The following is a 20,284-nucleotide window of genomic DNA, read 5'->3' as shown; positions in this document are numbered from 1 at the left end:
GGTGGCATGTGCTTACAGTACCGGCTACCCAGGAGGCTGAGATGGGAGGATCAGGTGAGACCAAGAGTTTGAGGCTGCAGTGTGCTACAATCACACCTATGAGTAAACACTGCAGAATAGCCACTGCATTCCAGACTGGGCAACATAGAGAGACTCTATCTCTTCAAAGAAGGAAAGAGTTAACTATGGTTACCTCTAAGTAGGTAAATTTTTATATACACTTTGTACTGTTTGAAATCTTACCACATATAAGTATTAGCTTTTATAATCACTTAATCTTAATAATGTACTGTATCTTGGTTTTCTACCTTGTAAAATGGTAATAATTGTCTAGCTCATCTCAGAAGGTAATTGTGAATACCAAATGAGAAAATACAGATGCATGAAAGTGATTTGTAAGCTTTATATGGGTGATCCACAAACTGCATATAAGTTAGGTATTATTGCTAATCATGATTATTTTTTCAGCTACAGGAAATCATTTTATCACTCAGGATTTACAATTGGTAGGTCTGAGAAAATTTTAATTTACTGGGGAAGGATAAATGAGAAATAAAGGCTAAGAACATTGCCACAAAATGTATTTGTGGAAGAAGGTTTTTGTCTTGTTTTGCCTTTAAGGACAGAGGAGAAAAAATAAAAAGAGTCAGGAAAAAATATACAAAGCTCATGCAGAAAGTTATTTCTGTGCTAAATAAAAATGTAATCCTATATAACATTTTTAGGTCCTTAAAAATGAAGATATAAAACCTCACATGAAGTTCCACAGGAGCCTCATAATTAAAGAAGAGTCAATTGAGGCCAAGGTGATCCAAAGAGAAATATGTCCCCTCCATGCTGAGTGAATTTTAAACAGGTGTTTGCAGGTATCAATAAAGCTAATGTTAAGGGGAAACAGAAAAACAACGAGACCTCAGAGTATTCAGCGGAGACTGAAATTGCAACAAACTAACCCCCTACACTCACTATTAAAAGCTCATTAACTCCCAGCTGTTCATCCATTAGGCTGAGAAGAAGAAAAAGCACATGCCCTAGCTGTCACATATTTATACCAGAGGTTTTCATCTCATAAAGGGGAAAGAGAGGGGAGATAAGGAGAAGATAACAATCATAATTATATCACCAGGCTGTGGAGAAAGCTGTGCTAAATATAATAAGCCTCTCAGGCAATAAAGTCAGATGAATGTCCAAAGTATGCCATTGTAAAGAAGAAAGAAGGGAGGAGGGCGAATGTCCATCAGCATCATGGGACTCGTCCTTGAGCCACTTACAAATCGGAGCCCCTTGGCTCATCTCACCAGGTCACATCTGATCTACACCACAAGCAGCAACACTTGCAAATAAAATTATTTTCTCCTAATCATTCACTATGGTACACAGTCCCTGACTGCATCAAATTAAACAAAAGAAGGCATAAAGAATACAAATCAAATTTAAAGCAATCTATGCACAAACCATTATTTTCCTTAAAGAATGATGGATTGGAGCTGGATGTTGTGTAATAAAGCTTCTAGACGAGCCCTCAAAACTAGCAACTTGTAACCCGAATCCAACCCACAGGTGTTTCATTTGGCTCAAAGCTCTGAAAATGTTTTAGTTGTTAGTACTTAAAAATCAAGAGATGTAACTCAATCATCTCTCTCCAGTGTGTCCAGCAAAATTGGAAGATTGCAATGCTAGATGTGCATTTGCATATTTCTGTAAGAGATAAGACTAGTTCCTTTAGGTATTTGAGGGTTTTGATCCATTATAGCCCCAGAAGAGTAAACATTTAAAAATAAAATAGAGCTTTCTCTACATAAATCTTGCGCAGCGGTGTGTAACACGTGGCTATACTTTCTCACCTCATTTTCATGGCAGTATCTCTATAGCTCCAGCCTCAATCATCTGACTGTATTCCTTACCACCTTCTCCCTCACTACCCCGGCCACCCTACTGCTGCTCCTCAAACATGCCAATCACCTCTGCCTCAGGACAGCTGCCCTCACTGTCCCCTCACTTGGAACATTCTTACCCCAGATATCATCAGGGCTGGCTCCTTCATCTTCTGTGAATCTTTACTCCAACATTTCGTTTTTCGGAGAGGTCATCTCTGACTATGCTATTTAAAAGCACAAGTCTTTGCTGTGCAGAAACTTTTAGTTTGATGGAGTCTCCACTCATTTACTTTTTGCTTTTGTTGCCAGTGTTTTGGTGTCATAGCCAAAAAATCATTGACAAGACCAACATCATTGAGCTTTTCACCTATGTTTTCCTCTAGGAGTTTTACAGTTTTAGGCATTGTGTTTACATATGTTTTTTTTTTTTTAAGAGACAGGGTCTCACGTTGTCACCCAAGCTGGAGTGCAGTGGCATGATCATAGATCACTGCAGCCTCCAACTCCTGGGCTCAAGCCATGCTCCTAGTTCAGCTTCCCAAGTAGCTGGGACTACAGGCACATGCCACCATACCTGGCTAAATTTTTATTTTATTTTTGTAGAGAAAGGATCTCACTATGTCACTCAGCTGCTCTTGAACTCCAGGGCTCAAGCTATCCTCCTACCCTGGCCTTCCAAGGCCCTGGGATTATATATAGGTGGGAGCCATCACACCCAGCCATGTTTAAATCTTTAATCCATTTGGGCCTGGCGTGGTGGCTCACGCCTGTAATCCCAGCACTTTGGGAGGCTGAGGCGGGTGGATCACGAGGTCAGGAGATCAAGGCCATCCTGGCTAACATGGTGAAACCCAGTCTCTACTAAAAATACAAAAAATTAGCCAGGCGTGGTGGCAGGTGCCTGTAGTCCCAGCTACTGGGGAGGCTGAGGCAGGAGAATGGTGTGAACCTGGGAGGCAGAGCTTGCAGTGAGCTGGGATCGCGCTACTGCACTCCAGCCTGGGCGACAGAGTGAGACTCCGTCTCAAAAAAAAAAAAAAAAAAAAAAAAATTTAATCCATTTGGAGTTGATTTTTGTCAAGCACTAGTTGACCATATATTCCAGGGTTTATTTCTGGGCTTTCTAGTCTGCTAGCCTATGCACTTCTTTTTATGGCTGTATCATACTGTTTTAATGACAAAGTTTGCTAAGAGAGTAGATCTTAAATACTCTTACCACACACATACACACACAGGTAACAATGTGAGGTGATGTTAGTTAGCTCAACTGTGGTAATCATTTCACAACATATATGTATATCAAAATATCACATTAGCCACCTTAAATATATGTAATTTTTATTTGTCAATTGTGCCTTAATAAAGCTGGGGAAGCACATCTCTGACCCCAGCTTTATTTTTACCCACAGAATTCATGACATATTATGCTTTATTTGCTTATTTACTGTCTATCCCCCTACACATGATGCTCAAGAAGGCAAAAAAAATTTTCTGATTCGTTCACTGCCATATAATTAGTTTCAACTAGTGCCTGACACGCAGTAGTCACTGTAAAAATATCCATTGGATGAATTAACTTTGTTTCTCATCAGAAAACAAAAGAAATGCACACATTTAACACATACTCACACACATCAATAAAACCGTGGTAACCTTTCACCTCTAAAATGAGGATATAACTCACTGGCAATAGAATTGCCCTACAAGAAATGCTAAAGGATATTCTTCAGGCTGAAGGGAAACCACATGAGAGGAAACTTGAAGGAAGAAAATCAATGGAGGAAGAACAACAAAAATCGTTAATATCTGGGTAAATATAGTCTATTTTTTGCCTCAAGTTCTTAAAAATATGTATAACTGTTGAAAGCAAAAATTATAACATTTTTGAATAGAGTTTTCAATGTATGTAGATGTAATATATATAATTATCATATAAAGGGAGGAGGATAAAGAGATCTATATGCTTGTGAGACTTTACGTTTTGCTCAGTGTCAAAATATTAACTCTAATGTAGACTTTGAAAGATCAGATATGTACATTTTAAGCCCTAGAGCAATCACTAAAAAAGAAAAAAAAAGAAATATAAAAAAGTCAATAAATAAATTGAAATGAAATACTAAAAATTATTCAAATAAAAGAAAGCAGGAAATGGGAACAAAGAAGCAAAAGGCAAAGGTGACAAACAGAAAACAATAAAATGGTAAACCTAAGTCAAAATATTTCAATAATTACATTAAATGTAAGTGATCTATGCATACAAATTAAAAGAGAGATTATCAGATTAGATAAAGTGAGAATACGCATAATTTAACAAAATAAATGGGGAAAAAGGACCATGCTGAGTATACTCAAATGAGTCATGTTATACAGTAAATTCTCAGGTAGAAGGTCAGCATCATATTCATATGGATATAAGAATCCCCTAAATTACTAGTGCAAATGACCTCAAATCAGACATTTGTGCAGAGGCATCCCAACCAGGGAACAAAGTGGGACAATGGCATAGTAACAAAGGAAAATGTGCCAAGTGGGGAGAACACAGGAGCAGTGAGGTGTGAAAGGACCTCTCCTACCTTTTGTACCACCCTTAGCACTAATGAAGGAAGGAAGCAAGTCTCAGGAACCCTACTTTGGCCATTTTTGCTCTCTGGCCCACTTCCTCAACATACTTATTTCCTTGCAAAGTATTTATGGCAACCCCCAATGTGTGTAGTAGGTCAGGGGAAGGATAAGGCAAAGATGGATGGATGCAAACTCTTACAAGCACATGTGACCAAACAGGAAGAAACATGGTAAAGAACTAAAACAGTCATGGAAGATAGAGTCATCTTTCTCCTATGGACTGATCTCAGGCCACCTGGTCCACAAAAGGGAACCACCTTAACTATCTGACCACACATGGCCCTGGGGCACTAGTCACACTGTCCATGCTCTCTGCACAACACAAGTATTAGAAGTTGAACTGTGTCCCATAGAAGATATGTTTAAGTCCTAATCCCTGTAAATGTGACCTTGTTTGGAAATAAGGTCTTTCCATGTGTAATCAAGTTAAGATGAAGTCTAATCTAACATGCTGGTGTCCTTGTAAGAAGAGGAAAATGTCATGTGAAGACAGAGGCAGAGGGAGTATGACAATGGGGGCCGAGATTGAAGTGCTCCAACTGCAAGCCAAGGAATGCCTGGGGCTACCAAATGCTGGAAGATGCAACAAGGATCCTCCTCTAAAGGATTCTGAGGGAGCGTAGCCCTGCCAACACCTTGATTTTAGACTTCTAGTCTCCAGAACTGTGAGAGAATAAATGTTTATTGTCTTAAACCACCCAGCTGTAGCACTTTGTTATGGCATCCTTAGGAAGCTGATACAGCAGAGGACTATATTTCTCTTTATAACGTATCATCACTTAAAGACAAAGAAAATAAGAAAATAAATGACTTTGTTTCTGTCAGGAAGCCCAAGAAATAAACCATACTGTGCCTCACTCTCTTGTCATGAAGCAGAGATCTCAAACTTCAAAGACTACAAGGTAAATAAGAAAGGCAGCTATGTAACTAGTGGGACACAGAAGCAAAAGGGAGCCCTGTCCCAGAGGAGCAGCAGCTTTTCAGCTCTAGATATATGAAACTTTCGTTAGAAACTAGAAATTAGGACTTTGATGTGGTATTTCCAGAATCTAAAACACAGCACAGTGGGCCAAACCTGGCCCACAGGCCACCAGTTTATAATCCCTGCTCTCAAGCATACTCCTGTACCCTAAGGCAGAGATTTAGATTCTAAAAAAAAACTCTGAGACTGTCAGAAAATTCAGAGGACTTCCGATATGTAATGGCCTACTAATGCATTTCATTAGTTTTCTAGATTTTCTCAAATTATTAAACAATCTAATTGTTCTTAGAAACATGCCAACAGCACCCATCTTTGCAAGCTCATTTCACTCATTCACAAAATGAAAGGCTGAACTAATACTATATTATTAAATAGTACTTATCAAGAATTAAGAGGTTAGCAGACTAAAAAGTCCTTTCATCATTAGTGGAGGGACATCATCAATTATTAATTTTATTTCTATTTTTTGGTTGAGAAAATTAGCTACGATTATATATATGGACTCACCCATTGACAATCATGTTCTCCCTCAATGAGTCAGTGAAAATTTTTGGAAGAGAGAGAGGTGATGTCTCAAACTTGCAGGGACATACTATGATTTCATAGTCTGGGATATGACCTAGGTGTTCCGATTTTTAAAAGCTTCCCCAGTATCTTAGCATGCCGTACAGTTTGCAAACCTCCACAGTAGACAAAAAAAGAAGAAATTTTTCTAACATTAGTATAGTATTCTTTCTCTATTTCAGATACAAAATATGACACACACATACTCCAAAGATAATCCCCTCAAAGCTCTCAAAGTTTCAGAACAGACTGATTTATTCTATCTCTTGCCCTGCTGTTCGTTGACAAAAATCTCCTGTGTTCCTAAATTGGTCTGCAGTTGCACATGTAATTTTGTAATTATTGTTCATGCAGCAATAATTTTCATCTAAGATCTTTTCAAATTAACTACATTAAAAGAATGCCACTTATGAACAAAATACATTCTGAAGATAAAAACAACTTTGCTTCCATTCCTAATGAAACTCAGAACTTTCATCTTAAATTCAAGCAAAATCTCAAGCACTAAAATGAGTTCGATACTTTCATATTTCTATTAAATTGATGGCCATCTATGCAAAGGTAAAAAGCCTTCTTATTCTCTTCATGATCCTTATACAGCTGTGCTACTGCTTCTGTGAGATCAAGGAGTTATGTTGTCTCTTAATGGCGGGATTACATTTTTCCTATATTTCTGCTTTTATTATTCTTGAGTTCACAAAGCATCTCAATTTTGGCAGGCAAATATAGGCAGTTAATCACTCTCTGATTTCAGGGACATAGAAACTGATTTATCCAAATGTACCCTGGGAGATGGATCTTTGAGTGAGATCGTCTGATTCCATTCAGAAAAAAAGAAGATGGTTCACTGGCACGAGCCCAACATTTACTAAATAGAAAAGGAGAATGGAATATTGTTTTTAAATTCCACCAAGCAGACTGAAAAATTAAAAGAATATATGGCCAATAACTGCACTCAGATGGCTATTGCTCTATTGAAAACACCCTCCGTTTTAATTGTTTGCTTGTAATTCATTTCAGGGTTTGGTTTTGCAGCAAACTGCTTCAGATAAGCAATCCTATTTGGTGGTTCATAGCTAGGCAGCCCAATTTGGAAATCCAATTGCCGCTTATGCGATAATTAGTCAGAAAGCTAAATTGCAAAAATGGCACTTTAACTTTGAGCTTATATTTGAGCAACAGAACATTAAAAACATTTAGTATAAATCAATGCTGTCTCCTGTAACAGTTAACTGAACTTCATGAAGAGTAACAATTATGATCTTTCGTGAAAGGAATGAGTGAAACTTTGAGCTGGTTTTTTTAAAAGGGAGCTGCCATTTTTATTGCTGTGCTTGAGTTACGGACTTTAAAAACTGCTTCATGCATGCAAGTTTAATTCACCCCGTAACAATGAATCAAATGTAGGTGCAGAAAGAGGAATCACATAGAGATAAAGCGAAATTCAGAAAATGCCATCCCTTTACCTGCCGGTCTATATAATAACTCAAGATGTAACCTTACTGTGTTTAATGGTGTAATCAAAAAATGTGTCAAGACACTGGAATTTTGAAGCTGTTCCACGTACAACCCATCCCTGAGGACTCATTTAAAAGTGGGCAGGTTGTCAGAATCAATGGGACATAAACACCTTCTATTCCCTGAGGAGCTTCGAGGATCCTGACCTGTGTAAACCCTGACTTTTTTCAAACTCCTGTCTTTAGAATAAAAGGTATTCTCGAAAATTCTAATATCTTTTTGCCAAGCTTTGGTAGATACATGAGGATTTATTTTGCCATTGATGAGAACATGGAATTCATGTTTTAAGAGTCATTGTCCACGAACCCAAGCTAAGGAAAGATTACACCAATTAATTTATGTCACTTTTTTCCCCTCTACTTACCCTTCCTGCAGAACTAATCATTCACATGGGGAGGTCTGTTTTCTACTCTGGCTGTTTTCATTTCTCCTGTCATAATTTTAAAAGCCACAGGGTAAATAAAGATCACTGTATTTCACTCGTGTTAAATACATGCTGCATTATTACAAAGTAATCTAACACCTGGCTTTAAAGTCCCTTACTTTCAAATAAATATAAACAACAGGGACAGCTCTAGCCTTCAGATGACTTTCTCTCCTCTCCCGCACTATTCACAGCTGCTCAGCTCTCCCCTCTTCTTAGCACTTTCATATCGCTTCTATTTTCTGTGACTCCCTCTTTTCATCATATTGCTTTCAAAATTCCACACTGTGTAGTGATCTCACTAGTGAAGAGCTATGCCTACCTGCAGATGCCACAGTTGGCATCCCTGCCTGCAGCCCAATAAGCCAAGAAGACATCTCTGTGAATCATTTTGGTGGGGTAAAATATATACACTCCATACCTCAGAAAGCATGATGCAGCACCATTATTTAATATGACCCAACAATTCTGATTCCCTTTATTATTTCTAATAGCCATCCTATTAATACCACTAATGCAGAGAGATAAGTCATAGGAATTGCTCCCGTCAAAAAGACAAAAAGAAAAAAAAATACAGCTGTTGCAGAACCAAGAGTAGATACAGATGAAAAAACATACCCTACCAAGTGTAGAAAGCCTAAACTAAGGCTGTTTTTGAATCACATTTGTGTCTCAATAAACACACACACACACACACACACACACACACAGAGAGAGAGAGAGTCTTTCTGTCCTCGGCACACAGTGTCTGAGAGATAAATAATACTTTAGATGCTTGTAAAATAAAGGACAGGTTCCATAGTTATTCAGATAAATTAGAGATTATTTTGTGCTGGGAGTTCAGTAGGAAAGACTCAAAGAGGTGAAGATCTTAGCTAGATCTTAAAGAGATTCAGATACTGATAACAGAGAAGGTACAACACATTCTAGATGGAGACAACTTTGACAATTGTTAGTTTGGGGCCATTTAGTATCCATTACCCTCCAATTTCCCTTTAATAAAACACCCTTCCCCCATTCTCAATCTTCTGGTTTACATGAGGCCCTACCTTCCAGCTTCAGCTACAGATCATATGACCCCAACCTAAGATGGCCAACGCCTTGCATTTACCCCTAGCCACAACCGCTGATTTAGTCACGAGTTATTGACTCAAGCTTACACAAGCAAGACCTCAGTTAGGGCTAACTCAGGGTGTTCTGCCATATTGACCAGAGTTCATTGCTCTATCCTGCTAAACCAAAACTTACAAGGATGTAATGCTTGAGCTACTATCATCATCTTGCCACCACATGGAACCCAAAAATAAATACAAAATCCAGAAGAAAGTAAAGGCAAAAGATAAAGAAAAACTGAATCCTCGAGCTACTGTTTGAAGCTCAAGCCCATTTGGTGAGGCCATGTTTTCCTGGACGGTGTTGGTGCTTGCAGATATTCGTTGGTGTCTGAGCATTGATGGGTTAGTTATTTAATGTAGTATTTGCTGTCTGAGTTTGTTTGTACCTGTCCTCTTTTGGGAAGGCTTTCCAGGTATTCAAACAGATGCAGGTGTTGTGATCTAAGCCGTATCTGCATTATGGGGCACTCCAAGCCCAGTAACACCATGATTCTTGCACACTTGTAAAGTACCACCTTGGTGGTCTTGGAGAAGAGCTGGAAGAATTCTCTGGATTACCAAGCAGAGACTGTTGTTCTCTTCCCTTACTTTCTCCCAAATAAATGGAGTCTCTCTCTGTGCTGAGCTGCTTGGAGCTAGGGGTGGGGTGACACAAGCACCCCTGTGGCCATCACCACTGGACTGCACTGGGTTGCTAAAAACTCAGGGCAAGTTCTATAGACCCTAAATAAACCACTTGCTGGTTGCAGTGGGCATATATAACAATGATTAGGAAATAAAGCAATAAATGAAAAATTAGTGACAAACTGTAGAATAACAAACACCTGATTATAAGGCTCAGATTTAAAGAAATTATACACTACTATGGTATATATAATTCTAATATAGACAATATCTCTCAACTTTTAAAGGACAGAAGAAATCCTTTGGCCTTAGGAACCAAAAAGACACGGTGCATCTATATATATACTGGAATTATACATTCCAAAAGAATGTGGCAGGGTTGCTACTCACTATTTTTAAAATCTATATATGTAACTCTAAATGGATCAAAAACCTAAATGTAAGACCTAAAACTATAAACTCTTAGAAGAAACAGGGAAAAGCTTCATGACATTAGATTTGGCAGTAATTTCTTGGATATGACCAAAAGCATAAGCAACAAAAGAAAAAATAAACTGAACTACATCAAAGTTTAAAATTTCCATGCATCAAAAGACATAATTAACAGCTTGAAAAAGCAACCCACAGTTTGAGAGGAAGCATTTGCAAATCATGTCTCTGATAAGAGGTTAATATCCAGAATATATAAAGAATCCCTATAACTCAAAGACAAGGAATCAAACACCCCAATTTAAAAATGGCCAAAGGACTAGAATAGACATTTCTCCAAATATATACAAGTGGCCAACAAGCACATGAAAAGATGCTCAACATCACTAATCACAAGGGAAATGCAAGTCAATACCACAAAGAAAAACCTGCTCCCTTTCATTACAATGACTACTATCAAAAAAAAAGTAAATAAATAAAATAGAAAATAACAAGTGTTGTTGAGGATGTGGAGAAAACAGAACCTTTGTGCACTGCTGGCAGAAATGTAAAATGGTACAACTACTGTAGAAAACAATATGGCATTTCCTTAAAAAAGTAAAAACAGAATTACCACATGATCTGGTAATCCCACTTCTGGATATATATCCAAAAGAATTGAAGGCAAGGACCTGAACAGATATTTGTACAGCCATATTCATAGTGATATTATTGCAACAGCCAAAAGATGGAAGCAACCCAAATGCCCATCAACCAATGAATAAATAAACAAAATGTGGTATGTACATACAATGGAATGTCATTCAGGCTTAAAAAGGAAGACAGGGCCAGGCATGGTGGCTCACACCTGTAATCCCAACACTTTGGGAGGCTGAGGTGGGTGGATCATGAGGTCAAGAGATCAAGACCATCCTGGCTAACATGGTGAAACCCCGTCTCAACTAAAAATACAAAAAATTAGCCAGGCATGGTGGCACACACCCGTAGTCCCAGCTAGTTGGGAGGCTGAGGGAGGACAATCACTTGAACCTGGGAGACAGAGGTTGCAGTGAGCTGAGATCATGCCACTGCACTCCAGCCTGAGCAACAGTGTGAGACTCCATCTCAAAAAAAAAAAAAAAAAAAAGGAAGGCAGTTCTGACACATGCTACAACATGGAAGAACATGAGGATATTATCTAAGTGAAATAAGCTGGTCACAAAAAGAAAAATACCATGTGAGGTACCTAGAGTAGTCAAATTCATAAAGACAGAAAGTAGAACGGTGGTTGTCAGAGGCTGATGTGACGAATACCATCACCCTCAGTTATTGTTTAATGGGTACAGAGTTTCAGCTTTGTAAAATGAAGAGCACTCCACAGATGGATCCGTAGCACAGCGATGTGAGTATACACAATGCCACCGAACTATACACTTAAAAATTGGTAAAATGGTAAATTCTATGCTTTGTGCATTTCACTACAATTTTTTAAATGTTTAATGAAATAGTTGATGATACACAATCATGTCATCTGCAAACAGGGACAGTTTGACTTCCTCTTTTCCTAACTGAATACCCTTTATTTCCTTCTCCTGCCTGATTGCCCTGGCCAGAACTTCCAACACTATGTTGAATAGGAGTGGTGAGAAAGGGCATCCCTGTCTTGTGCCAGTTTTTAAAGGGAATGCTTCCCATTTTTGCCCATTCAGTATGATATTGGCTGTGGGTTTGTCATAGATAGCTCTTATTATTTTGAGATACGTCCCATCGATACCTAATTTCTTGAGAGTTTTTAGCATGAAGGTTGTTGAATTTTGACAAAGGCCTTTTCTGCATCTATTGAGATAATCATGTGGTTTTTGTCTTTGGTTCTGTTTATATGCTGGATTACATTTATTGATTTGTGTATATTGAACCAGCCTTGCATCGCAAGGATGAAGCCCACTTGATCATGGTGGATAAGCTTTTTGATGTGCTGCTGGATTCGGTTTGCCAGTATTTTACTGAGGATTTTTGCATCAATGTTCATCAAGGATATTGGTCTAAAATTCTTTTTTGGTGGTGTCTCTGCCCAGCTTTGGTATCAGGATGATGCTGGCCTCATAAAATGAGTTAGGGAGGATTCTCTCTTTTTCTATTGATTGGAATAGTTTCAGAAGGAATGGTACCAGTTCCTCCTTGTACCTCTGGTAGAATTCGGCTGTGAATCCATCTGGTCCTGGACCCTTTTTGGTTGGTAAGCTATTGATGATTACCACAATTTCAGATCCTGTTACTGGTCTATTAAGAGAGTCAACTTCTTCCTGGGTTAGTCTTGGGAGGGTGTATGTATCAAGGAATTTATCCATTTCTACTAGATTTTCTAGTTTACTTGCATAGAGGTCTTTGTAGTATTCTCTGATGGTAGTTTGTATTTCTGTGGGATCGGTGGTGATATCCCCTTTATCATTTTTTATTGCATCTATTTGATTCTTCTCTCTTTGTCTTGCTAGCGGTCTATCAATTTTGTTGATCCTTTCAAAAAACCAGCTCCTGGATTCATTAATTTTTTGAAGGGTTTTTTGTGTCTCTATTTCCTTCAGTTCTGCTCTAATTTTAGTTATTTCTTGCCTTCTGCTAGCTTTTGAATGTGTTTCCTCTTGCTTTTCTAGTTCTTTTAATTGTGATGTTAGGGTGTCAATTTTGGATCTTTCCTGCTTTCTCTTGTGGGCATTTATTGCTATAAATTTCCCGCTACACACTACTTTGAATGCATCCCAGAGATTCTGGTATGTTGTCTCTTTGTTCTCGTTGGTTTCAAAGAACATCTTTATTTCTGCCTTCATTTTGTTATGTACCCAGTAGTCATTCAGGAGCAGGTTGTTCAGTTTCCATGTAGTTGAGCGGTTTTGAGTGAGTTTCTTAACCCTGAGTTCTAGTTTGATCGCACTGTGGTCTGAGAGACAGTTTGTTATAATTTCTGATCTTTTACATTTGGTGAGGAGAGCTTTACTTCCAACTATGTGGTCAATTTTGGAATAGGTGTAGTGTGGTGCTGAAAAAAAATGTATATTCTGTTGATTTGGGGTGGAGAGTTCTGTAGATGTCTATTAGGTCCACTTGGTGCAGAGCTGAGTTCAATTCCTAGGTATCCTTGTTAACTTTCTGTCTTGTTGATCTGTCTAATGTTGACAGTGGGGTGTTAAAGTCTCCCATTATTATTGTGTGGGAGTCTAAGTCTCTTTGTAGGTCACTCAGGACTTGCTTTATGAATCTGGGTGCTCCTGTATTGGGTGCATATATATTTAGGATAGTTAGCTCTTCTTGTTGAATTGTTCCCTTTACCATTACATAATGGCCTTGTCTCTTTTGATCTTTGTTGGTTTAAAGTCTGTTTTATCAGAGACTAGGATTGCAAACCCTGTCTTTTTTTGTTTTCCATTTGCTTGGTAGATCTTCCTCCATCCTTTTATTTTGAGCCTATGTGTGTCTCTACACGTGAGATGGGTTTCCTGAATACAGCACACTGATGGGTCTTGACTCTTTATCCAATTTGCCAGTCTGTGTCTTTTAATTGGAGAATTTAGTCCATTTACATTTAAAGTTAATATTGTTATGTGTGAATTTGATCCTGCCATTATGATGTTAGATGGTTATTTTGCTCGTTAGTTGATGCAGTTTCTTCCTTGCCTTGATGGTCTTTACAATTTGGCATGATTTTAAAGTGGCTGGTACCTGTTGTTCCTTTCCATGTTTAGTGCTTCCTTCAGGAGCTCTTTTAGGGCAGGCCTGGTGGTGACAAAATCTCTCAGCATTTGCTTGTCTGTAAAGGATTTTATTTCTCCTTCACTTATGAAGCTTAGTTTGGCTGGATATGAAATTCTGGTTTGAAAATTCTTTTCTTTAAGAATGTTGTTGGTGGGACTGTAAACTAGTTCAACCATTGTGGAAGTCAGTGTGGCAATTCCTCAGGGATCTAGAACTAGAAATACCATTTGACCCAGCCATCCCGTTACTGGGTATATACCCAAAGGACTATAAATCATGCTGCTATAAAGACACATGCACGCATATGTTTATTGCAGCACTATTCACAATAGCAAAGACTTGGAACCAACCCAAATGTCCAACAATGATAGACTAGATTAAGAAAACGTGCCACATATACACCATGGAATACTATGCAGCCATAAAAAAATGATGAGTTCATGTCCTTTGTAGGGACATGGATGAAATTGGAAATCATCATTCTCAGTAAACTATCACAAGGACAAAAAACCAAACACCGCATGTTCTCACTCATAGATGGGAATTGAACAATGAGAACACATGGACACAGGAAGGGGAACATCACACGCTGGGGACTGTTGTGGGGTGCGGAGAGGGGGGAGGGATAGCATTAGGAGATATACCTAATGCTAAATGGCGTGTTAATGGGTGCAGCACACCAGCATGGCACACGTATACATTTGTAACTAACCTGCACATTGTGCACATACACCCTAAAACTTAAAGTACAATAATAATAAAAAAAAGAAAAAAAAAGAATGTTGAATATTGGCCCCCACTCTCTTCTGGCTTGTAGAGTTTCTGCCGAGAGATCCGCTGTTAGTCTGATGGGCTTCCCTTTGTGGGTAACCCGACCTTTCTCTCTGGCTGCCCTTAACATTTTTTCCTTCATTTCAACTTTGGTGAATCTGACAATTATGTGTCTTGGAGTTGCTCTTCTCAAGGAGTATCTTTGTGGCATTCTCTGTATTTCCTGAATCTGAATGTTGGCCTACCTTGCTAGATTGGGGAAGTTCTCCTGGATAATATCCTGCAGAGTTTTTTCCAACTTGGTTCCATTCTCCCCGTCACTTTCCAGTACACCAATCAGACGTAGATTTGGTCTTTTCACATAGTCCCATATTTCTTGGAGGCTTTCTTCATTTCTTTTTATTCTTTTTTCTCTAAACTTCCCTTCTCACTTCATTTCATTCATTTCATCTTCCATCACTGATACCCTTTCTTCCGGTCAATCGCTTCAGCTCCTGAGGCTTCTGCATTCTTCACATAGTTCTCGAGCCCTGGCTTTCAGCTCCATCAGCTCCTTTAAGCACTTCTCTGTATTGGTTATTCTAGTTATACATTCTTCTAAATTTTTTTCAAAGTTTTTCAACTTCTTTGCCTTTGGTTTGAATATCCTCCCGTAGCTTGGAGTAGTTTGATCATCTGAAGACTTCTTCTCTCAACTCGTCAAAGTCATTCTCCATCCAGCTTTGTTCCGTTGCTGGTGAGGAGCTGCGTTCCTTTGGAGGAGGAGAGGCGCTCTGCTTTTTAGAGTTTCCAGTTTTTCTGCTCTGTTTTTTTCCCCATCTTTGTGGTTTTATCTACTTTTGGTCTTTGATGATGGTGATGTACAGATGGGTTTTTGGTGTGGATGTCCTTTCTGTTTGTTAGTTTTCTTTCTAACAGACAGGACCCTGTTTGCAGATGACATGATTGTATATCTAGAAAACCCCATTGTCTCAGCCCAAAATCTCCTTAAGCTGATAAGCAACTTCAGCAAAGTCTCAGGATACAAAATCAATGTACAAAAATCACAAGCATTCTTATACACCAATAACAGACAAACAGAGAGCCAAATCATGATTGAACTGCCATTCACAATTGCTTCAAAGAGAATGAAATACCTAGGAATCCAACTTACAAGGGACGTGAAGGACCTCTTCAAGGAGAACTACAAACCACTGCTCAATGAAATAAAAGAGGATACAAACAAATGGAAGAACATTCCATGCTCATGGGTAGGAAGAATCAATATCATGAAAATGGCCATATTGCCCAAGGTAATTTATAGATTCAATGCCATCCCCATCAAGCCACCAATGACTTTCTTCACACAATTGGAAAAAACTACTTTAAAGTTCACATGGAACGAAAAAAGAGCCCGCATCACCAAGTCAATCCTAAGCCAAAAGAACAAAGCTGGAGGCATCACACTACCTGACTTCAAGCTATACTACAAGGCTACAGTAACCAAAACAGCATGGTACTGGTACCAAAACAGAGATATAGATCAATGGAACACAACAGAGCCCTCAGAAAAAACGCCACATATCTACAACTATCTGATCTTTGACAAACCTGACAAAAACAAGCAATTGGGAAAGGATTCCCTATTTAATAAATGCTGCTGGGAAAACTGGCTAGCCATATGTAGAAAGCTGAAACTGTGTCCCTTCCTTACACCTTATACAAAAATTAATTCAAGATGGATTAAAGACTTAAACATTACACCTAAACCCATAAAAACCCTAGAAGAAAACCTAGGCATTACCATTCAGGACATAGGCAGGGGCAAGGACTTCATGTCTAAAACACCAAAACCAATGGCAACAAAAGTCAAAATTGACAAATGGGATCTAATTAAACTAAAGAGCTTTTGCACAGCAAAAGAAACTACCAACAGAGTGAACAGGCAACCTACAAAATGGGAGAAAATTTTCGCAACCTACTCATCTGACAAAGGGCTAATATCCAGAATCTACAATGAACTCAAACAAATTTACAAAACAAAAACAAACAACCCCATCAAAAAGTGGGCAAAGGACATGAACAGACACTTCTCAAAAGAAGACATTTATGCAGCCAAAACACACATGAAAAAATGCTCACCATCACTGGCCATCAGAGAAATGCAAATCAAAACCACAATGAGATGCCATCTTACACCAGTTAGAATGGCAATCATTAAAAAGTCAGGAAACAACAGGTGGTGGAGAGGATGTGGAGAAATAGGAACACTTTTACACTGTTGGTGGGACTGTAAACTAGTTCAACCATTGTGGAAGTCAGTGTGGCGATTCCTCAGGGATCTAGAACTAGAAATACCATTCGACCCAGCCATCCCATTACTGGGTATATACCCAAAGGACTATAAATCATGCTGCTATAAAGACACATGCACACGTATGTTTATTGCAGCACTATTCACAATAGCAAAGACTTGGAACCAACCCAAATGTCCAACAATGATAGACTGGATCAAGAAAATGTGGCATATATACACCATGGAATACTATGCAGCCATAAAAAATGATGAGTTCATGTCCTTTGTAGGGACATGGATGAAATTGGAAATCATCATTCTCAGTAAACTATCACAAGAACAAAAAACCAAACACCGCATATTCTTACTCATAGGTGGGAATTGAACAATGAGAACACATGGACACAGGAAGGGGAACATCACACTCTAGGGACTGTTGTGGGGTTGGGGGAGGGGAGAGGGATAGCTTTAGGAGATATACCTAATGCTAAATGACGAGTTAATGGGTGCAGCACACCAACATGGCACATGTATACATATGTAACTAATCTGCACATTGTGCACATGTACCCTAAAACTTAAAGTATAATAATAATAAGAAATAAAAATAAATAAAAAAAGTTTTTTTGAATAAAAAAAAGAAATAGTTGAAAAATGAACAACATGTTTCTCAAAAAGGATATAATATAGGTGTATCTTCATCCAGTTGTCATTCAACATCAAGGATTTCATCACACAGTATCTCACAAGAAAAACCTAGACCATCCTGTTTTTATTAAAATGTGGCATGGCAATATTCTTTCCTCTTTTATGATACTTAGGTACCAAAATTTACTTGATGCAATTGGTAAATGGAGATATGCTGAAGTCAGGTGGTGTGTACAAAGGTAAATGGAGGGAAAGAGATAATGCAGAAATGAAAAAATATTCACCCAATTTGTCATGTTAATTGGTGTTTATAAATCTAAAAATATAAGTGTCTTGTAATTATGGAGCAAAGAAAATGGCTTCCTCTCTTCAACAAAATTATGAGCCATCGATTTTTTCAAAAGCATGGTGTTTTGACAATATAAGTGCAAACAAAATTAAAATAACCAGAAGTAATAAGTAGAACCTATTAGAAATATATCTGGAATCTGGACTTAATTTTTATAAGAGGGATATGTTCCAGCTTCATGCATGGCAGCTGCTGAACATTTAGTTGCATTCAAGGGACACTGCTCATTTGGGGTATGCACACCATCAAGAGCACAAAAATATAAAATCATTTGTTGTTTAGATTCATATAAATGTGTGAATAACAGCTTGGGATATAATTCATATACCATACAATTAAGTCAAAGTGTACAATTCAGTGGTTTATGATATATTCGGAGTTGGGCTATGTTTAAATTCTTGTTAAAACTTGTAAAACTGTTTTTTACTAAAATAAAACTACATACAAGATAAAACCATCAACTAACTTTTTTAAGAGAAGCAGAACTAGTAAAATTGAGTCATACAAAATTTAAAAGGAACAAGAAAAAATAAAATATGCAAATTAAAATTTCAGCGTGGTCATTGCAATTGAGTTTAAATATGTCACTGGTAAATTAAGATGAAAAGGAAACTGCAATCTGTTTTATTGTAGTCCTGGTTTGTTTTATGTTAAAAGAAAGACATACCTTGAAAAATGCTTTACTTTCTAGGCAACAGGGAGCCACTGAAGAGTTTTTGAGCACCAAAGTATCAGGAGTTTGTGTTAGACAGAATAATGTCCCCCCTCCCTCAAGATGTTCACGTCCTAATTCCCAGAATCTTATGAATGTGTTGCCTTACCTGGTATCTTAGTCCATTCAGGCTGCTGTAACAACATATCATAATTTGAGTGGCTTATAAACAACAAACATGTATTTCTTACAGTTCTGGAGGCTGGGAAGTCCAAGATCAACGTGTCTGCAGAGGGCCTGATTCCTGGCCCTCTCTTCCTGGTGGAAGAGACTAGCTCTGCAGTCTCTTTCATAAGGGTACTCATTCCACTGATGAGGCCCCTGCCTTCATGACTGAATCACCTCCCAAAGACCCCACCTCTTAATACCATCACCTTAGGGGTTAGGATTTCGACACATGAATTTTGAGGGGGCCACAAACATTCAGACCATAGCACCTGGTAAAAGAGGCTTTGCAGTTGTGATTAAATCAAGGAGCCAAAGATGGGAAAGCTATCCCTGGTTAGCCACGTGGTCCCAATTTAATCCCATAGCTCCTTATAGGAAGAGGCAGGAGGATCAGTCAGGAAGAAGGCAATGTGACAAAGGAAGCAGGAGAAAAGGCAAAGGGATGAGAGGCCACGTGCTAAGGAAGGAAGATAGCCTCTAGAAGCTGAAAGGGGCAAAGAGATCGTGTCTCCCCTAGAGCAGGTGTCTCCAACCCCTGGGCCATGGACCAGTGCCTGTCTGTGGCTTGTTAGGAACCAGGCTGCACAGCAGGAGGTAAGTGGCCAGTGAGTGAGCAAAGCTTCATCTGTATTTACAGCCACTCGCCATCACTCATATTACAGCTTGAGCTCCGCCTCCTGTCAGATGAGCAGCAGCATTAGATTCTCATGGAAGTGTGAATCCTATTGTGAACTGCACATGTGGGGGGATCTAGGTTGCCCACTCCTTATGAGAATCTAATGCCTAATGATTTGTTACTGTCTCCCATTGCCCCCAAATGGGACTAATTGCAGGAAGATAAGCTCAAGAATCTTACTGATTCTGCATTATGGTGAGTTGTATAATTATTTCATTATATATTACAACATAATAACAGAAATAAAGTGCACAATAAATGTAATGCACTTGAATTATCCCAAAACCATCCTTCCATTCCCCAGTCCATGAAAAAAATGTCTTTCACAAAACTAGTCTCTGGTGCCAAAAATGTTGGGAACCACTGCCCTGGAGCATCCAGAAGGAACCAGCCCTGCCAATACTCCAGCACTATGAGATGATAAATTTGTGTTGTTTTGAGCAACTCAGTTTGTGGTCATCTGTTAAAACAGCAGTAGGAAATTAATACAGAGTAACAGTGCTGACCCTGAACCCCAGTGAGCACAACAACAATCTGAGTATAAAACACATTTTCTTACAGGGATTCTATCCCAGTCACTTACAGAATCAAACTTGTCGAAACAGATAGAAACATGGAGTGGACCTTACCCAGCCCCTCAATTTTGCTTATGAAGAAAACTGAGCCACAGAGTGGCCAAGCAACTGCCCCAACTTAGAGAGTGTGAGTTCTCTGCCTTCCTGTCCACACTCACCTCCCTAACTGGTCTGCTCCACACTTGCTTCTCAGCTCGCCAGGGACTGGCACCAGAATGAGGAGACCACT

The 20,284-nt window shown here is 38.7% G+C and overlaps 1 protein-coding gene across 6 annotated transcripts in view; it reads right to left on the bottom strand.

Moving 5' to 3' along the window:
* TAFA4 (TAFA chemokine like family member 4) overlaps positions 1 to 20,284 on the bottom strand; it is a 218,967-nt gene that overhangs the window by 61,509 nt on the left and 137,174 nt on the right. Inside the window, exon 2 of one of the 6 annotated variants that reach the window (XM_063722008.1) lies at positions 7,928 to 7,993. The exons of the other annotated variants lie outside the window; for them this stretch is intronic. The gene's annotated coding sequence lies outside the window, so the exon portion shown is untranslated. The remainder of the gene's footprint in view (positions 1 to 7,927; positions 7,994 to 20,284) is intronic. 6 annotated transcript variants of the gene reach the window in all.

Source organism: Pongo abelii, chromosome 2, assembly GCF_028885655.2.
Source record: "Pongo abelii isolate AG06213 chromosome 2, NHGRI_mPonAbe1-v2.0_pri, whole genome shotgun sequence".
Taxonomy (NCBI): domain Eukaryota; kingdom Metazoa; phylum Chordata; class Mammalia; order Primates; family Hominidae; genus Pongo; species Pongo abelii.
The sequence above is the reverse complement of the archived record's forward strand: the minus strand, read 5'-3'. Positions and strand labels throughout refer to the sequence as shown.